Below are 20,304 nucleotides of genomic sequence, written 5' to 3'. Positions count from 1 at the left end.
GGCATCAGGTCCTCATTTTTTCCCTCCCTCCACACTCCCCGCTCCCTCATGAACCCTTGATCATTTATAAATTATTATTTTTTATGAATATCAACATGTCTAGATTCCCTTATAAAATGTTTCCACCTTATGAAAACGTAAAGAGATGTTTTGTCACTAAAATCCTTCAAAATATTTGAAATTGAGGGAAAAATTACCTATTGTTAAACTATAAATTTAAACCATATTATATGCATAAAAAGTTTTTATTATTGTTTTAAAATATATTAATAAACGTAAGACAAAAATCAAAGAGAAGTATGAGTCAGCATGGTAGTATAGAATAAACTGGAAAAAATCGGGTAAAGCAACATTAGTTCCCATTTCAGGTGAACATGCCTTTTCTGAGTCTACAACCTGAACCAGGCTGATCAAGATAGATCTATCCCTTTACTAAAAATACATGATCATCTACTTGACTAATCATTCTGGTTTATACTGATAGACTTTACCAGTTCTACAGTGTGCTCCTACACAATGCTGCATATCTTTCCACCACTAATAGTTTCCTATTCATACATGTTTATAAGTGTTCAGTTCTTACCAGTGGTTAAAACTGAAGACTGATGTAATGATTTAGTGAAATGACATACTTCATCCTCAGCTCCACATGATTTAGTTCCTATTAAATACAATTGAATAAAAGAATGAATAAATACTTAAGGTTAAATAGTGCTTTGCAGCTTCAGTAGAACCTTTATAAATTATCCTATTTTTCATGCTTACATACTGAACATAATTTCATTTCTTTGTGCTTTGCATTTTTGTAGACATATTAAGTAGAAGACCTTTATGTTTATTAATTTTAACCTTTATGTTTCTCATTATTTATTATCAGATAGGTCTCCTGTTTTAAAAATCACTCCCGAATGAAGCTTTATTAGAGTTAATGAACATTCAAAACTTTGCATAAATCTATGACACTCACAAGATTAATCACTGAGCATTTAAATTTTGAACCTGACGAGACCTTGAAATGTAATGCATTCAGGAAAGTTACAGCTACCTAGTGAAACTCCTCAAAAGACAAGGATGGACAATGCTTAAAAGATCTCAAGATCATCGTAAGGATTGAATTTGAAATGCTGTTAATATGTCCTCAGAGTATTCAAACCCGATGATATACTTAAAAATATTAAACACTAAGTCCATGGCCTGAATTCATGCATAAGTCTAACACTATGTACTTACACTGTGACTATGGTTACAAAGGACAAAAGAAGCTCTTGTGATATAAGTACCAATACATAAGCTAAATTTATTTGCAAGCTATGTAAGAGGACACTAATTATATTATGTTCATAACGCATCAGTCACTGCCACTGAGGTGATTCTGAGCAACCGCCCTTCTGTAGAGCAGAGGAGAATTAGCCCCTGTGGGTTTTGAGACTGTCAACTTTATAAGAGTAGAAAGCCTCATCTTTCTCCCAATAATTAAATTCCAGAAATAATGATAGCCAAAACATATTGTGGATAGTTTCCAATATATCAAAATTATAAATTTTACTTCTAATTTGGGTAGTAAACAATCTACATATATAGTTCATATATATATATACATATATATATATACATCACGGTTTAAATTGCTTATTTTTGGATAAAAGAACCTTGGAACATAATTTACACTGAGATGCATGAGAAAACATATAGCTCACATTTTTAAAAAGTTGATATTTCTGTCATAATTGTTTCATATTTGTAGAGCATAAACTATGTGATCAGGTTTAGAGCCCAGGTTTACAGTGAATGGGATACAGGTGGCCATATCTGACCCCTTTGGCTCCTTGATTGTCAGGAGGATGGGGTCAGACCTACTCACCCTCCATCTTTATTTACCCTGTTCTAATACTGGATGTTTCTCCCACACCACTGTACATCTTTGCTGCGTTTGACCTTTTTTTATTCTTTCTTTTTCTAAATCATTTTATTGGGGGCTCATACAACTCTTATCACAGTCCACACACACATCCACTGTGAAAAGCACATCTGTACAGTCATTACGCTCATCATTCCCAAAACACTTGCTCTCCACGTAAGCCCCTGGCATCAGCTCCTCATTTTCTCCCCCCCCTCCCCATTCCACACTTCCTCATAAACCTTGATAATTTAGAAATTATTATTATTTTGTCATATCTTACTATGTCTCCCTTCATCCACTTTTCTGTTGTCTGTCCCCCAGGCAGGAGATTACATGTAGATCCTTGTAATTGGTTACCCCTTTCCAACCTACCCTCCCTATACCCCCAGTATCACCACTCACACCCCTGGTCCTGAAGGGATCATGTGCCTTGTATTCCCTGTGTTTCCAGTCCCTATCTGTACCAGTGCACATCCTCTGGTCTAGCCAAATCTGTAAGGTAGAATCATGGTCATGATTGTGGGGGAGAGGGACGGGAAGCATTTAGGAACTAGAAGACAGTTGTATGTTTTATCATTGTTACACTGCACTCTGACTGGCTTGTCTCCTTCCTACAGTCCTTCCATAAGGGGATGTCCAGTTGCCTACACATGGGCTTTGGGTCTCCACTCCACACTCCCCCTCATTCACAATCATATGATTTTTTTTGTCCTGATGATGCTTGATACCTGATCCCTTCCATGCTCTATAATCACACAGGCTGGTGTGCTTCTTCAATGTGGGCTTTGTTGCTTCTGAGCTAGATGACTACTCGTTTACCTTCAAGCCTTTAAGACCCCAGATGCTATATCTTTTGATAGCCGGGCACCATCAGCTTTCTTCACTACGTTTGCTTATGCAGCTGGGTTTAATAATTTGTTGCAAAGGCTACACAGGATGCACAAAAGATTGAAAGAGTTCATTAAAGGATATTTTGATTACCAAATGTCAGTATCAGTAAATAGTAAGCAAACGGGCATTTGTCCACAACACCTCTCAGTAAGCAACCAAGGCTCTCTCTGGTCCTAAACCTCTCAGCCCTTGGCATCTGTATTCCTTGACCAGGAGCTTGCCTGTCACTCTGTCTCACAGTCCAACAGCCTTGGTGCTACCCCTATGCCCTTGCCCCATCGTCCTCATGTCACATCCTTCAGTGCCTCTGGTCTAGGCCTCGGCCACTTCAGACTGAGACCTGAATGGTTTTGAGGTAAGAATTTTGTTTTACAGTAGACAATACTCCAATGAAACAAAGGACGTGACTTGTTCACACACTATTAGAGAATCTGACCTTAATTTTCCCATATAATCGCACAAAACACCCTGGAAAATAGGATTATAGCCAGAGGCATACAGTCCATAATTATAATACCTTGTATAAGGAATTATGGCTAAAAGGGCCTTATTAATTGACTATAACTCACAACCAGCTTAATATCATGTGTTGAGGGCAACCTTAGTAAAGACAAGTACACTAAAAAGATAACTTGTCTGCAGCCCTCCCACTGATAACATAGACATGTGTAAATATGTCTTATTTGGAATAAATCCATGTATGTATGAACTGGAATCATATTAAGGTATATTGACATATTTTCATATGTAATTTAGACTATAATAATTATGAAATTCACAAGATCGCAAACTGAATAACAGGGCAGGCAGTAGTCTATTAATAAAAGGCAGAAGGAAAATGAAAGCCTCAGGAAAACAGTAAGTTCAAGATTGAAATATGCTTTTTTCTAACTACATTATATTTTTAATTTGTAACATTTATTGCAACTCCCACAATCTAATAACGCTATTCTTATTTTCTTTATGTTTACTATTTCTCTTTTTCCTTCATTCCTGTCCTTTTCTGATTTAGGAACTTTATCAGGCAAATGCTGCCTTCTGTTTTCTATCATTCTACGAAAGGAGCGCCCTGGCAGCATGTCCGCCCGATAGACCTGTCTATGGTTGGTCTGGGAAGTGAACAGCGGGGCAAGTTCGTTGAGCTCCTGTTGGATAGGTCATACGGTCGTTAGGGTTTCAGTGTGCGTGTCAGATTAGCAGGCGTTTTTCATTCCAGTGGAACTCCAGTATTCAACTGCATCAGTACTCTCTGTGCGTAATCAGATTTGGAGCAAAGTGTCGATAAAAGTTTACCTTGCAGCTCGAACAAAATATTTGAACCGATCCAACGCATGTGATTTTTATAAATAAAAGTAGTCCGCATTTCATTCACTCTTAGTTGGCGATGTTAGTGCACATTGTTTAAACCTTTTGTGGCTGTGTTCCAAGCATTTTGCTAGAATATTCTTAGTTTTTGTGGCTTTAAAAAAAAACTGTTTTCAGATAAAGAATCATGGGTCCCAAGAAAGAGGTTTTTGAAGAGAATCATCATGTAGGGAACTGGTTAACCTTGTTATCAACATTGTTGATGATAATTTAGTAAAGCCTTTTAGAGAACAGTTAAGGAAATGCCAAGAGCTGACCAAAAAATACAGATGATTTGTAGAGAAAGCCAGCTGGGTCCTAGTGAAAAAGGCAAAGAGGGGAAAAAGACTCCCAGGTGATTTCATGGAAGGGGATTCCCCTTCCAAACAATGGCTCTCTCCATCCCTCCTCTCCACAACCGTGTCCACAGATCCAGATTCTCATCCATCACAAAGTATGAGCCATACTGAAGTTGTTAAAAAAAACTTTTGAAATGCTGTTTCTTATTTAAATTATATTGTTGAACTCTGAACTTAATGACATTGAAATTTCTGTGTAATATTTTGTATAAAAAGGTAAGGTTAGGGTAAAAACTTGGTGGTCAAGAACAACTTAATTCATTTTCAGTTATTTCTTATGTGAAAATTGATTTGAAACTTGACTGGCTCACACATCTCAACACTCCTTCTAGAATGGATTAGTGTTGAAGTCCGGGGTTCTACTGTATTTTCAGCTTTGATCCAAATTTTGACCAGTTTCTACAGGTCCTCTTTTTGTCACTCCTTTGAGAATTACCAGCAGTGGGAGACCAGCAGCGCCTCATTCTTCTGATCCCAAGATCAGGGGAGATGGGGTACAAAGAGGCTGTTCTGTTTTTAGAGTACTCATTTCCTGTTGTCTTGGATTTCCTTTTCCAGTTTTTGCTCTGAGTGAGGAGAGGCCAATAGGTGCACCCTAGGGGATCACTCCCAAGCTTTAAGACACCAGTCACTATAGAGTGTCATAGGAAGCACTGTTTTTGTGGATTGTGTTCTTTTGCCAATCGGCGTAGATGTTCTCAGAGTCTGATGTACTGAGCCTCCAGGCAAAGCTACTTATTTCCTTAACATGCCCGATTACAGCTAAGAAGGTTCATAACTGTGCACACTGATGCTCTACTGTCATCACAGAGATATTTGCTGCATACATAATGCTGTTGTTTGATATACCAGATTTGGTTCTGACTTATTGTGTCAGTCTGGGTACATTAGAGAAACAAACCCACAGAAACTCATGTATAAGAGAGAGTTTTATATAAAGATTAAGTGCGCATCAAGAAAACATCCAACCCAGTGCTGCCCAAGCCCACAAGTCCAACATTAACCCACTAACCCATATGTCCAACAGCACTCCACCCAGTCCTCCTCCATCTCACAAAACAGATATTTGTTAACTAAGAAGAAAGATTAGTAGTTCGAAGATATGGTCTTGGCAATAGAAATAATCCTGGAAATTACGTGATAGAATTTTGAAATAGAAATACTTTGTTCTTCTCAAATACCATTGTTTTTCAGCAACACCAACTGCAACTATTTTCCCAAAAGGAATACATAGAAATCAAACTGACGACATCCATAAGAAAAGACTATCAATCTCAATATCAGCAGCTAAAACTAGGCAGAACACACCCTATATTGCTCAGATGTAAGTTCTGTTGAAGCTGAAGAAACAAGCCCACAAGAGCCAAACTACAACCTAGAGTTTATCCCATCTGTGTTGCAAGAACATCTCAAAAACAGATTTGGTGCATTGCACATTAATGCCAAAAGGCCTGATGGGTTGTGCGGTGACATCCAGGATATCAGTCATTAGGAGCAGTATTTAAAAATGAGGCCGGGGGTGGGAAGAAGAGAAAAGATCTAAGTGGATTTTGGAACAGACTTTAAAGCTCACTTTTAATCAGAGGGTAGCTAGGGCAAATGTAGGAAATGATGGCATAAAGGAGCTGAACAGAAAATTCAACAAGGCAGCTTCAGAAGACAAAGTAAAATATTATAATAAAATGTTCAAAGACTTAAAACATCAAGCAGGAAGAACACAATCAACATATCTGAAACTTAATCAAAGAAAACAATTCAAGCCTCAAGTTGCAATGTTGAAAGAGTCTATGGACAAACTATTGAGTGGTGCACAAAGCATCTAAATAACTTGGAAAGAATAAGCAGAGTCACTGTGTCACAAAGAATTAGTCAACAGTCAACTATTGAGGAGGTAACACGTGAACATGACCTGAGGATGCAGGAGGAAGACTTGCAAGCCCCTGGAAGCATGAGCCCAAACAAAGCTACGGGAACGGATGGAATATCCACTGACTTGTTTCCACAAGCTGGTGAAGCCCTGGCCGCAGTCACTCATCTATGGCAGGAAATTTGGAAGACAGCTACTTGGCCATCTGAGTGGAAGCGATCCATATTTGTACCCATTCCAAAGAATGGTGACCCAACAGAATGCTCAATCTATAGGGCAAACTCACTAATATCACATGCAAGTAAAAATTTGCTGAAATTTATCCAACAATGGTTGCAGCAGTACATTGAGGAGAAGATGCCAGAAGTTCAGACCAGATTCAGAAGACATGAAACAGGGAATATCACGGTTTTATCCAATGGATATTGGCGGAAGCAGAGAATGCCAGAAATGTATTTACTTGTGTTTTATTAACTATGCCTAAATTGTGAGATTAACATCTTTTGAGACTTTAAAAAATTGTTTTCTCACACGTAATTGCAGACTGAATGATACAGAACACATGCTACAAGAACATACCACAGGGAAAATTGACTTTACTTGGAAAGCACACACTGAGTAGATAGTATGCATGTATGTACAGCTTCATGAATAAGTAGGAATTATGAAGAGATTATATTGCTTCTAATGATATGAATAAAATTCCATTTTAAAGACTGCTACATGCCTAAGGTTTTAAAGGTGACCCCTCCATACACATATTCATATGAAAAGCTAGAGTGGAAACTCTAAAGATTTATGATGGCCTGTTTTGTTTTTCTCTGCCTCCGCTGTTAGTTCTATCAGAATCTTCATCTTCAGTCAGTTTCTTGAAGCCATCAATTTATGTCGTAAGGTTTATGACTGTTCCTCTCATCTTTAAGATGGCTAGGTACCCTTGTGTAAAAACTAGGTACAATTGCCCTTCCACTGCCAGGTCTTCTGTCATCCTGAGGACTATTCCTATATTGGAGCCAATTGGAGCCACTATGTCAATCCATCTGACTGAGGCCCTTTCTCATCTCCCTGCCCCTCTATTTTACCAACCATGATGACCTTTTCCAGGGACCCCCAGCAGGTAGCATGTCCAAAGTACTTAATATAGTGTCTCCTCATCCTTGCTTCTCAACAGCATGCTGGTTTTAATTCTTCCTGAGGGATTGGTGTGTCCTTTCAGCAGCCCATGGTACTTTCTTTATTCTTCTCCATGACCATGATGAAATCCATCCATTCTTCTTTGGCTGTCCTTATTCAGTGTCCAGCTTTCATCTTGAAAATAGCATGACTTGGCTCAGGCACCCCTTTGTCCTCAAAGTGGCCTCCTCGCTTTTAAACACTTTAAAGAGGACACGGGCAGCAGAGGTACCCAATGCGATGTACCGTGGGCTCTCTCGGCTGCTGCTTCTGTGACTGTTGATTGCAGATTGCACAAGATCGAATCCTTGAAAACACCAGTCTTTGCTCCATGTTTCATGATCTTACTTTCGGTACAGTGAGATACTTTTGGTTTTTACTTATATTAAGTTGTAATCCATGCTGAAGGCTGCAATCCTTGATCGTCATTAGCAAGTGTTTCAAGTCCTCCTCCCTTTCAGCAATGACTGATTCCTCAGCAGCAGTCTCTTCCCTTTTCATAGTCCATTCTTAGTCTGGAGGCTCTGATGAAGCCTGTTCACTTTTGGTGGCTCTGTTGGCATTTCAGACCCCAACAATGAAATCAAATATCTAAAGACTCGTTTTTAAAGTCTGGTATTCATTTGTAGTAAGTTAGACTCCAGACATTTGCCATGCTGTACATATATAATTTTTGATCTTTCAGTAGTCCTCTTGCCCTTATTTGAGATGACACTTTATCTTTTCTTTTTCCTACTTAAAAACCCACTGTCTATGGGTTCAGTCCAACTTATAGAGATCCTATAAGATGAAGCAAAGCTCAGGGAGGTCTTTGGAGGCAATGACTGTTATGGAAGAAGAGGGCTGCATCACTCTCCCTTAGGGTGGCTGCTCAGTTCAAACCACTGGCCGTCTGGAAGCAGGTAGTGCCTCACCACCCTGCCACCAGCATTCTCTGAGCCTGGTGAGCACCCTTCATGGAGTGCCTTTAGTTCATAGGCCAGCAGCATTTGGGGAAGTTTTGTTAAGCAGATCATTCATCCCTGAGATGAACCTTAGTGCCAAATAGCAAAATAACATATAATTTTCACATTAATATGTACAAATGTGGATATGTGTGTGTGGAGTTTCAACTTTGAATCAAGTTGAGTGATTACTAGCTTTTTAATTTGAGGTTATTTTACTTCTAGATCAAAATTAATTATCTAACACATACTAGTTCGATGCTTCCTCAGGAACAGTTTCTATCCTTTAGGCACCCTCTGTTTTGAGATTTAATATAAATTTATTTAACTGTGAAGTAAAAGGTAATATAACATATACTTAAAGACATATTTATTGGCTGTAAAATAATGAAGGAATCTCTTATTTACTTTTCTTAGTATTTTATAACATGATTAGAAAAAAATTCCAAAATGAAGCAATGAGCATGACTTTAAGAAATTTTTACATTAATTTATTAGAAAATAAATATTTTCTTGATGTCTCTTGGAAGCAACTGTAGCCATTTGAATGAATCAAGTATATTGCCCAGATTTGAGAAAGAGATTGAAGGAAGCATTGGAGGTTTTAAGTTATTCATTTAGTCATCAACTATTTCTTTGTAATCGATTATATGTTAGATAATGAACTTTTAAAAAACACAAGGGGAGTCTGTCTTTTAGTGTGCCGTAGATTAACTAGAATAAAAGATAAAAATAAGCCTCTTCAGATAACTGAGTGTTACAGCAGTGATCTGTAAGATAATAGGCTTGAGGAAAAGAAACACACCATCTATAGGGCCCGCGTTGAGCAATGCAGAAGGACTGCTTCTGATATGGGTGCCCTTCATCTGTCTCAAGGAGTCAGTGTAAGGCATCCAAGTAGGGAAAATGGGTGAGCAAAATCACCGATGACTAGAAGAACTTTCTTTAAGGAACTTCAGTATTTCTGACTGGTTATAATATTCGGTAATTATTATAAACAATAGTATGTGAGTCAATCTCAAGTCAATAGAGCAGAAACCCCACTAGTAATCTCAACAGATGTGGTATTATTTAAGGAATTCACAATTGGTGGTAGAAGGCCGTCAAGAACAAATTCCAAATATGAAGAGACAATAGCTGCGACCACATCTGGGACGAGATGAATAAATGCAAGCAATTAAAAGTATCAAATGCGGAAACTCGGTGTATTGTCACCGTGGAGCTGGGCCTCAGATCTCCGAGGGAAATTGCTGCACTGCTGGGCCTGATATCTTTGAAAGCACATGAAAAAGAGGTTTCAGAGAACAACAAGAAGCAAAAGTAATACTGACAGAATAGTAATCAAGATGAAAAAGTAGGACACCGATTCTACTTGCTTTCTGTTTTCAAACATTCTGTTAGTGCAATATTGATAGAGCCTGAGAAAATCCAACTGACAAAAAAGGAAAGGAAGCTTATATTGTCCACAGACTCAGCATTTCATGAAGGACTTAGATTTGAGATGGAATAAAGTTATTATTATCCTAGCCCTCCTAATGTCCATGCAACAATAACTCAACTTTTCTACACACTTTAACATATCACAGCGGTCAACCTAATACAATAAATACTATTTATCCAAATGAAAACACTTCCAACCTCTGCTATGGATCAACTTTCTTCTTCAAATATATGTGCTGAAACCCTAACAGACACCCCCCCCCACACCAAAAATCCCAAGCCCAGTAGAATCAAGCCCATTCTGACTTAGAGCGATCCTATAGACAGAGTCGGACTGCTTCAAGGAGGGTGGCATTTCCATCCCAGCAACCAGTTCATGGGAGAAAGATGGTGCCCTCTAACCACTTAAAGGACAGTCTCAGAAACCTCGTGGCTCCTTGATTTTAACCCCTGGGGCATTCCTTTCAGTGGAAAGAGGAGGCTTTCTAATCCCTTAGAGAGGAACAGTCTGGGAACCAACAGGGCAGTGTTACCCTGCCCTGTAGTGTAACTGTGAGCTGGTGTTAACTGGACAGATAGCAGTGAGTTTGTGAGTGTGCTTGTGTATCCCCTTGTTAATTCTAGGGATTGCCTTTGTGTTCCGTGTCCACATGAACACAATGTTCTCCATAGTTTAAGACGTACAAAGTGGAATACTTTGGCACAGTCTATAAAATACAAAGGAACACTGGAAAACACTCTTAAAGGCCAACAAATGATCCTTGAACTAACTACAAGCTTTTCTTTCTTGTGTTTGTTTGTTTTTTGTTGTTGTATATTGTTGCTTGGTTTTGCTTTCTTGTTTTTATCTCCACAGGTCTGTCTAAATAAGATAGGCTGGATGAACAATCTGGAGGAGAAAACAATGGGAACAACAGATCCAGGGGGACATGGGAGAAGGGGAGGTGGGGGGGAAAGGTAGTGGTGTTAACAAACCCAGGGACAAGGGAACAATAAGTGATCCAAATTGGTGGTAAGGAGGGTGTGGGAGGTCTGGTAGGGTATGATTAAGGGTTATGTAACAAAGAGGAATTGCTGAAATCCTGGTGGGGACTAAGGATGATAGTGGGACAGCAGGAAACTCAAGGGAAATAGAGGAAAGAGCTGGGAGGCAAAGGGCATTTATAGAGGTCTAGATAAAGACATGTATATTTGCAAATATATTTATATATGAAGATGGGGAAATAGATCTATGTGCATACATTTATAGATTTAGTATTAAGGTTACAGAAGGCCTCCATTCAAGTACTCCCTAATTGCAAGAATAATTTGTTCTATTAAATTGGCATTCTAAGATGCTCACCTTCCCAACACAACCGCAGAAAACAAAGCGGGTGAATAAGCAAATGTGGTGAAGAAAGCTGATGGTGTCTGGCTATCAAAATATATAGCATCTGGGGTCTTAAAGGCTTGAAGGTAAACAAGCAGCCATTTATCTCAGAAGCAACAAAACCCACATGGAAGAAGCACACCAGCCTGTGTGATCACAAAGTGTTGAAGGGATCAGGTATCAGGCATCATCAGAACAAAAATCTTACCATAGTGAATCAATGAGGGAGTGTGGAGTGGAGCCCCAAAGCCCATTTGTAGGCCACTGGAGATCCCCTTGCAGAGGGTTCTCAGGGAGGAGATGACCCAGACATGGTGCGATGTAGCAATGATGAAAAATACAACTTTCCTCTGGTTCCTAAATGCTTCCAACCCCCATCCCCCAACTATCATGATCCCAGTTCTACCTTGAAAGTGTGGCTAGACCAGAGGATGTACACTGATACAGATGGGAACCAGAAAAACAGGGAATCCAAGGCGGATGATCCCTTCAAGACCAGTGGTCTGAGTGGTGATACTGGGAATCTATAGAGGGTAGGTGGGTTGGAAAGGGGTAACCGATTACAAGGATCTACATGTAAATGTTTTACATCCCTGGGGGATGGACAACAGAAAAGTGGGTGAAGGGAGATGTTGGACAGGGCAAGATACGACAAAATCATAATTTAGAAAATTATCAAAGGTTCATGAGGGAGGGGGGAGCAGAGAAGGAGGGGGGAAAATGAGGAGCTGATGCCAGGGACTTAAGTGGAGAGCAAATGTTTTGAGAGTGATGAGGGCAATGAATGTACAAATGTGCTTTACACAATTGATGTATGTATGGATTGTGATCAGAGTTATATGAGCCCCTAATAAAATGATTTAAAAAAATACAAAGGAACATCTTTCTGGGATTCTCTTTCAGTCAGGATATACCTTATTGTATATTATCCTCTGAATCTCGCTTGAATTTCTAGCCGCTTCCTATAGCTGTACTGCTGCAACCATTGCTGAGTCATCCTCAGGAAAAACAATCACTTGTTTGTATGCCAATGACACTGTCTGACAATTCCCATACTCTGTTAGAGTACCTTTCTTTGTGATATGCATCATTTTAGTTTGATGACCTGATAGCTAGCTTCCACATTTCTTGGCCTAGATTAGTGAGTGCTTCCATATCTGCGTTACTTTATGAAAGCATTTCAATTGTTATTATATCAATTGCTGGGCCTCTTTTCTTCTCTTTAACACCTTCAAAATACTTGGACTTCTTCCTTCCGTATGGGCAGCTCTTGCTCGTATGGTACTTCTTGCAATGGTGGAATACCAACTGATTGTTTTTGGTACAGTGACTGTCCTTTGATGCTTCCTGTATTGGTCAATATTTTGCCCATGCAGTTGGTTTTAGGTGCCATTGGATCATTTCTGATCATAGTGACCCTCTGTACAATAATACAAAACACTTCCCTGTCCTATGCCATCTTACAATTGTTCTCGTGGCTGAGGCCATTATTGCAGCTACAGTGTCAATCTATCTTGCTCAGGGTCTTCCATGTATTTGTTGCTTTCCGTGTCACCAAGCATGATGTCATTTTTTCAAGGACTGTTCTCTCCTGATGACATTTCCAAAGGTGAAATCTCTCCATCTTTACTTCCCAAAATAATTTTCCCATAGAATCCTTTAATATTGTAACCTATGATTTAATGATTTATTTTATTATCTGAGCCTGCTGAGTATGTTCTTCTGTTTTATTTGTTTGCTTGTTTGTTTTTAATTATAGGTCTTTGCATATTTCACTGCAATCTTTGCTTTATCTTTTAAGCCTACATCTAGAAGTTTTCAGTTCACCTCTTTTGCTTCATCATTTCCTCCCCTTAGTTTAGCTCATCTACACTTAAGATCAAGTTTCTGGGTCTCTTCTGACATCTTGAATATTTTCTTTCGTTCCCCTATTTTACATGACTTTATTTTCTTAATGTATGATATTCTTAATGTCATCCCATATCTCATCTGGTCCTTGATCATAAGTGTTTCATGGGCCAACCCTGATCTTGAGATGTTTTCTAAATTCAGGTGGCATATGTTCAATATGAAATTTTTGCTCCTGTAGCCTTGTTTTAATTTTATTCAGGTTCACCCTGTACTTGCATATGAACACATTGGTCGGTTCTACAGTTGTCTCCTGTGCTTGTTTTAGCTGATTTAATTGTGTTTCTCCATTACCTCTTTCCAGATATGTAGGCTATCTGATACCTATGTAATTCATCTGGTTAGGTTCATGTGTGTAATTACCATTTATGATTCCTGAAGATTTCATAATTAGGGATTAAACTGTAATGCTAGCTATTACTAGGAATTAATATGTAAACTGATGATTGAAGAATAGAAGAGTAAAAATAGTTAATGTAAGTCTCTCTATAAGGGAGAATGCGGGCGTGTGTGTATCCCATCACAAAATGCACACAACTCATCAATCATGTTTCTATAATTATTTAAGAGGATGTGGTTAATAGTTACAATATTGTCCTAGCAGAGTGATTCTCAAGTTCCTAAAGCCGTGACCATTTAATATAGTTCTGCATGTTGTGGTGACCCCGCAACAATAAAATCATTTTCATTGCTATTTTATAACTGTAATTTTGCTACTGTTATGAATTGGCAACCCATGTGAATGGCCCATTTGACCCCCAAAGGGGTCACAACTCTCAGGTTAAGAATGTCTTTGTCACCTGTGGCTATTAACCTAAATATTGCCCATGGAAAACCACCCAATGGCACAACCAAACAGCCTCACAATCTTCTATAAATATTACAGCGAAGAAAACTCTATGGAGCATTATGATTAAATAAGATACCTGACCATTCTGAGACAGAATTGAGTCAATGGCAATTTATTATTATTATTTGCTTATTTAGTTAGTTTGCTTTTGGAGTGTCAAAATTAGTATGGGTTGTATATCCAATTATGTGACAGACATTGTCACTTGCCATGGAAACTAATAGGGGTTGTCAAAATAGAGATGACAGAAAGCCAGACTCATATATTGTAATGAGTTTGAGATGAGTGTAATCAGGAGATGAGTGACTCCTAATCTCAGTCTTTCTTTTCCTGGATTTATTACTTTGAATATGGGGAAAATTGCAACATGTACCAACACCTTAACTCTTTAGAGTTTATAATCTATCTTGAAGGGTCAAAACACAAATCAGCAGGGCATTCTTCCCCACATGATGCTGGAATTGGATCTTTAATAGGCTATTCTCCATTCTCTCTTTTCCTTGCTTCTCAATGATGGGATCTACTATAAAAGTAATGAATCCTATAGGTGGCAGAAAATTCCCAGACTTACTTTGTTATGAACAAAACAACCAGACAGACTCTTGATAAAAAGTTGGTATGGGATGTGAGAACATAAGTCATTTTCTAGGTCCACAGAATTTGCTAGTAGATAAAAGAGTTATGGACATTAAATGTCTATTCATGTAAGTAATGTTAATGTGGCAAAGGAGATGACATAGCACATTTAGAAAGGATCCAGGCAATCTTCCTACGGTTATCTGATTGGTCCTTCCTGGTGGGAGGATTTTTATCAAGAAAGCATCTGTTAGCCCTGAAGGTAGGTAGTCAGCATGTCAGTAGCCAGGTGTGGCTTTGTGAGAAAAGTTCACTTTTGTTAAACAAATATATTTTTCATTCGTTTTAAAAATTGTCATAAACTAAATAAACAATATATAGTATTTTGTAACTGCTTTCTTTTGTATCTTATTTGTGAGTTACCTCTCAGTTATTTTGTATAGCAGTTGTTTATCTGTTCCAATTGAGCACTATTGCAAAGTTTACTCTTATTAGAATTCTCTATTGAGAGAGGCACAAAAATACACACTTTTATGTTTAAAACTTAATGGAATTGTTGGAAAATATATTGAAATAAAACAAAAACAACCAAATGCAGAAGTTTTAAAGAATCAATATTTATTTTACTTTCTACATAAATATCTAAGTATACCAACATAATTATTGAAAAGAGCAATGCATCATTGCAGGGCTATATTTTATTATAAAATAAACAATGATTTACATATAGATCAACTTATGGATTCTCTAATCTGTTTGATTGCTCTATTTGCTTATCCTTTGACCCAAACCATAATATCTACATTGCTTTGGCCTTATAATAAATATTAGATAGGTAAGTATATAAATTTGTTCATCTTCATCAACATGTTTTATTTATTTTTTATTGGGCAAAACTGCTATGGTTTCTATTGAGATTTGATTTTGAAAGTTGGTAGATTTGACACCCTTACAATTTATTTTTTAAGCAAAATTTCCTTCACCCTCAAGTGTTTTCGGAGGGTTCAATTCACAGTACCACATAAATATTGAGTTGAAAATTATTTATAATAATAACATTATATAAAATTGAACCTAATAAGATACTACTGAGTTGTATATATTTTATTCAAATGTTAATTAATAGGACTAAAACAAAAGTATAACTTTCATATTAAAAATGCAGCACCGTTTATTCTGTGGCTCTTCCAATACTCCTCCCTTCTATTATGTGTGATCTTTTTTCTCATAATCTCCCTCAACATAGATTTCCTAAGGAATGCAAACAATGGCAAGTCATAGCACTTGAAACAATTCACTTTCCATTTTCTATCAAAGAACTGTTTTAAAGAACACAGGTGATGCTGTCATATCGCCTGCTTCAGACGCAAGCACCACCGATTCCAGCTCAGAAAACTTAGTAAGTTATATGGCTCTTATCTTTCTTAGGTCCTTCATTGATAAACTAGATCTAATATTTAAAATTGTGGTGGGATTCAGTACATTAATAGTGATGGACTAATTTGAAGAATGCAGACAGTGTAGAATTTGCCAAATAAATAGTTGATTTTATTATTACAGCAGCCATGGAGGTGTAGTGATTATGGGGGGGGGGGGCGTTGGTTGCTAACAGAAAGGTCAGTAAGTAGTTCCACACCCCAGCTGCTGCTGGGAGAAAGAAGACACTGTTTACCACATGAAAAGTGACAGCTCTGGAACCCAAAGGGGCAACGCTACTCTGGCCCATGTGGTTGCTATGAGTTGGCATCGACTCAATGGCAGTGCTCGGCTTGTGAGTTTTTTATTATTATATTTATCTCTTTTTGCCAGGTTGCTGTCCAAGAGAATTATTTTATGCTATTAATAAGAGTAATTTTTAAAATCAAAATTAAGTATCATTTAAAGTAAACTAAAAACCTTTCTAAGTAGGACTTTTCTAAGATTAGGGTCTATATGTTAATACCTATCCAGTGAGAGATGATTTTAGAAAAATATAGATGTATTTCAGATATATATATACATATATAAAGACTTTACAAATATTCTTCTATATGATATACTGTTTTTATATATGTATGAATATATTCAACGGTGTTGTCGTAGGGCTTCACAATTTGTTATCATAAAACAGAAACTTTTTACATTATTCTCTCTTTTCCTAAAATTACTTACTGCCTTAGTATAATTCAAATTTGAATACTTTGTGCACCTGGGTTATAGGCCAAAATGCTTGAGAAAGAAGGGGAAATTGGATGAATTACTTCTATCACGAACTTTGTGGTATGGATATATAATCAGTCCAGTGAAGGGTGAAACAATTTAAGCCATCTGATAAAATTTGAAAGTCATAAATTTTGAGTCAAATTGAAAGATTTATTAGAGTGAATGAAATTTAAAACGACTAAAATTTACATTTTAAAAGCCTGATACTGAAACTCTAATATAAAATCAAACCTAGAGATTTCTGATCCCTTTTTAAATATAACCTTGAAGAATAGCTATTTCTAGGATAAATAGAACATCTAATATTATACCTCAATGTTCTACAAATAAAATCTGGTTATATATCATTGGTTATTGCAAAAATATAAAATCCCTTCTTAGAGAATTTTCAATGAAAGTCAATATGCTAGTGAATAGTAAACAAATTCCTTTAATATGATTTAATTTAGCTGATTAATTAAGAACTGCTAAAACTCTGGTATCATAACTATTTCATGGAAAATTTACTAGGAATTATTCTGTTCAAAACAGACAAAAATATCCTTTAAAATATTCAAATTTTCAGGAGAAACACAATGGGAGTCAAGTATCACTTAAGATTATTTCATGAAAAAGGTTAAAAGACTAAAAATATTACATGAATATAATGCTGATATGCTGTTTTTAACCAGTTATATCTGGACTATTATTTTAACATGTGTTTAATTTTTTAAAATTTATGTAGTATTTCACATATTTATTTGTGTTTCATATGTCTTAGGCTGGATTCTCTACAAAAGTAAAATTAATGAAACAATGATATATGAGAGGTTTACATCAAGGAACTGGTTCACATAATTTTAGAGACAACCAAATAAATAATAGAGGACATGACAGAAACCATGTTAAAGTAGGTGATGTCAGCAAACTTTAGTAATTTTAAAAAATTAACATATACATGTTGAAAAGAAGCAGTTAAATGTAAAAATACAGGAATGACTTCATACTAATACACAGTGGTAAAAAGAGAAACTATGGGAAATACTATATACACACAAAGGAAGTATAAAGCAAAAGTAATATATATACACACAAAGGAAGTATTACCTATAAATGAATACAATTAGATCCTACAGATGATTACTATATATATATATATATATACACACACCTTATGTGGTTGTCAAGGAATGGAATTAACAACAATCTGTGTGAATTTTTTAAAATTTAGATTGACCTGATGAGATTTAAAAGTATTAACTACTCTCTTAATAATGATAATGGGGACAAAGACTTGTTTTTAAACTCAGCAGCAGAGAGAAAATGTACGACCTTAGAAAGGATCCCACTTTCTCTCTTCCAGGTTTGCACCTGATCAAATCAGACTCACCCAGAGCAGTCTTCTGTTCATTATCTTAAAATTAGCAAAGTTGGGATGTCTGTGAATAAACACGTGAACTCTTTTACGTTACAGTCAGTAGAAGAAAGCCTCCGGTTCTACCTTCACTCAGGAGCAGCTTATATAACGGTTTAATTCACTAGCTTCCCAGCACATAGGCCGCGAGGCCACCAAGGTTCTTACGGTCACTACAGGATGAGAATGTTATAAAGACCCAAAGCAATGCACATTGGAAAGGAATTATGCAGTCAGTACTCACTTGTAAAATTGCATTTTGTTCTCTATCTTCTTCATGAGACTTCCCTCATTATAAATCACCAATTTCTAAGATTGGGACTGATCTTCCCTTTGTCTGTGTTCTTAATTTTCCATATGCACCAGGCTATAACCTGATACCATTTCATATTGTACTTGCGTTTATTCACTTTCCAGTTCTTTGATACTTATGAGCTGAAGATTTCTTCAAAATAAGAGAACCATTATAACTCAAACTCATCTTAATATTCTCATCTTCCCAATTGTTATAAGCAGTTGATAAATACATGAGAGCATAAAATACATTTAAAATGCGAGACACATTTCAAGGCAATAGACAAGTGACTACTTGCTAACTTCTGTCCCATTGATCATACTTAAAATAAATCAATAAAAGGGAATAGAGTCAAAGAGTTAAAAACAATCTATATATGATACTAGCAAACCATCAATACAACCCATTAAAAATATTATAATTTGAAAATAAACAGAAGCCAAATGTGAACATCATTGGAAATCTAAAAGCATTGGGTGGAATTCACAAAATAGTTACAATGACAATTTTTACACTTGATAGCACAGCTAAGATCGTGTATTTGAGGATAGTCTTCCTGATTGTCTGTTTCTTCCTATGATATTAAATAAGTGACTTTATCTCTCCTGCACTTATCAATCGAGAATAATAATAGCTATTGTTTCTAGAAGTGACATGAAGATTAGAGGAGTTGCAATATAAAAGTGAGATAACAGATATGGTTTGGTGGATTAAAAGCTCTTAATTGATTAATGAAGAAGGTGTTTTGCATATTTGGGGGAAAACCACTAATTCCTAAGGCAATGTGATACTAGCTGCAAAACTGGGCAGTTTTAGGACAGGAGGGAGGACATAAAAATATTGGCCTGGTAAAACTTAGACTATTTCCTAGATGTCTTTCTTTAGTTATAAGGCAAAAAGAATATTTTGTATCTCTGGATTGTTAGCCAAACCAACTAAATAAGTGTTAAATATTTTCAGGCTCCATTTAAAAAATGTGTTTTACTTTATGAGCTAATCCTCTATTTTCTTCCTGCTGATTGTGTATTTCTAGTCCTTAACCTATATTTCTAATTCTTCATCTGAAAAGACTGATTTTTAAAAAATGTATTTGGTCCCTGTAATTGGTTCCCCCTTTCTATGGATTACAGGGATCTATGTATGACCTTCTCCCTGGGGGTTGGACAACAAAAAAGTGGGTGAAGGGAGACATGGGGCAGTATAAGCTATGATAAAATAATAATATATAAATTATCAAGGGTTCATGAGGGAGAGAGGAGTGGGGCGGGAAGGGGAAATAAAACTGAGGAAATGATTCCAAGAGCCCAACAGAAAGCAAATGTTTTGAGAAGGATGAGGGCAACAAATATATAAGTGTACTTTACACAATTGACGTGTATATGGATTGTGATAAGAGTTGTATGAGACCCCAATAAAATTATTTTTTTAATTTTATTTGAGTAGACCAAGTTCCTAATCAAAGCATCTGTCCTCTAGAAATCAAATTTCCCTAATCTTAGTCATGTTCTCTGGGATGGTAGGAACAGTGTTTCTGGTCTATGTGAGAAACCATGGCAAGAAGCAGTCAGGACCAACAAGGGCCAGAAGAGAGTAAGCACAAAGACATGGACTCAATAATTTGTTACTTCTCTTCTTCAGATTCCTAGCCTTCTCCCACCTTATCTAAAAGGAAGGGGCACAGTGACACCACGATGGCAGTGATTACCTGTTTAACAAAACTTCACTGGCTCCAACCCACCAGCTGCTTCTTGGGAGACGGATTTGGCAGTCTGTTTTGGTTAATATTTCCATTC

Source organism: Tenrec ecaudatus, chromosome 14 (assembly GCF_050624435.1).
Source record: "Tenrec ecaudatus isolate mTenEca1 chromosome 14, mTenEca1.hap1, whole genome shotgun sequence".
NCBI classification, from domain to species: Eukaryota; Metazoa; Chordata; class Mammalia; order Afrosoricida; family Tenrecidae; genus Tenrec; species Tenrec ecaudatus.
The sequence above is the reverse complement of the archived record's forward strand: the minus strand, read 5'-3'. Positions refer to the sequence as shown.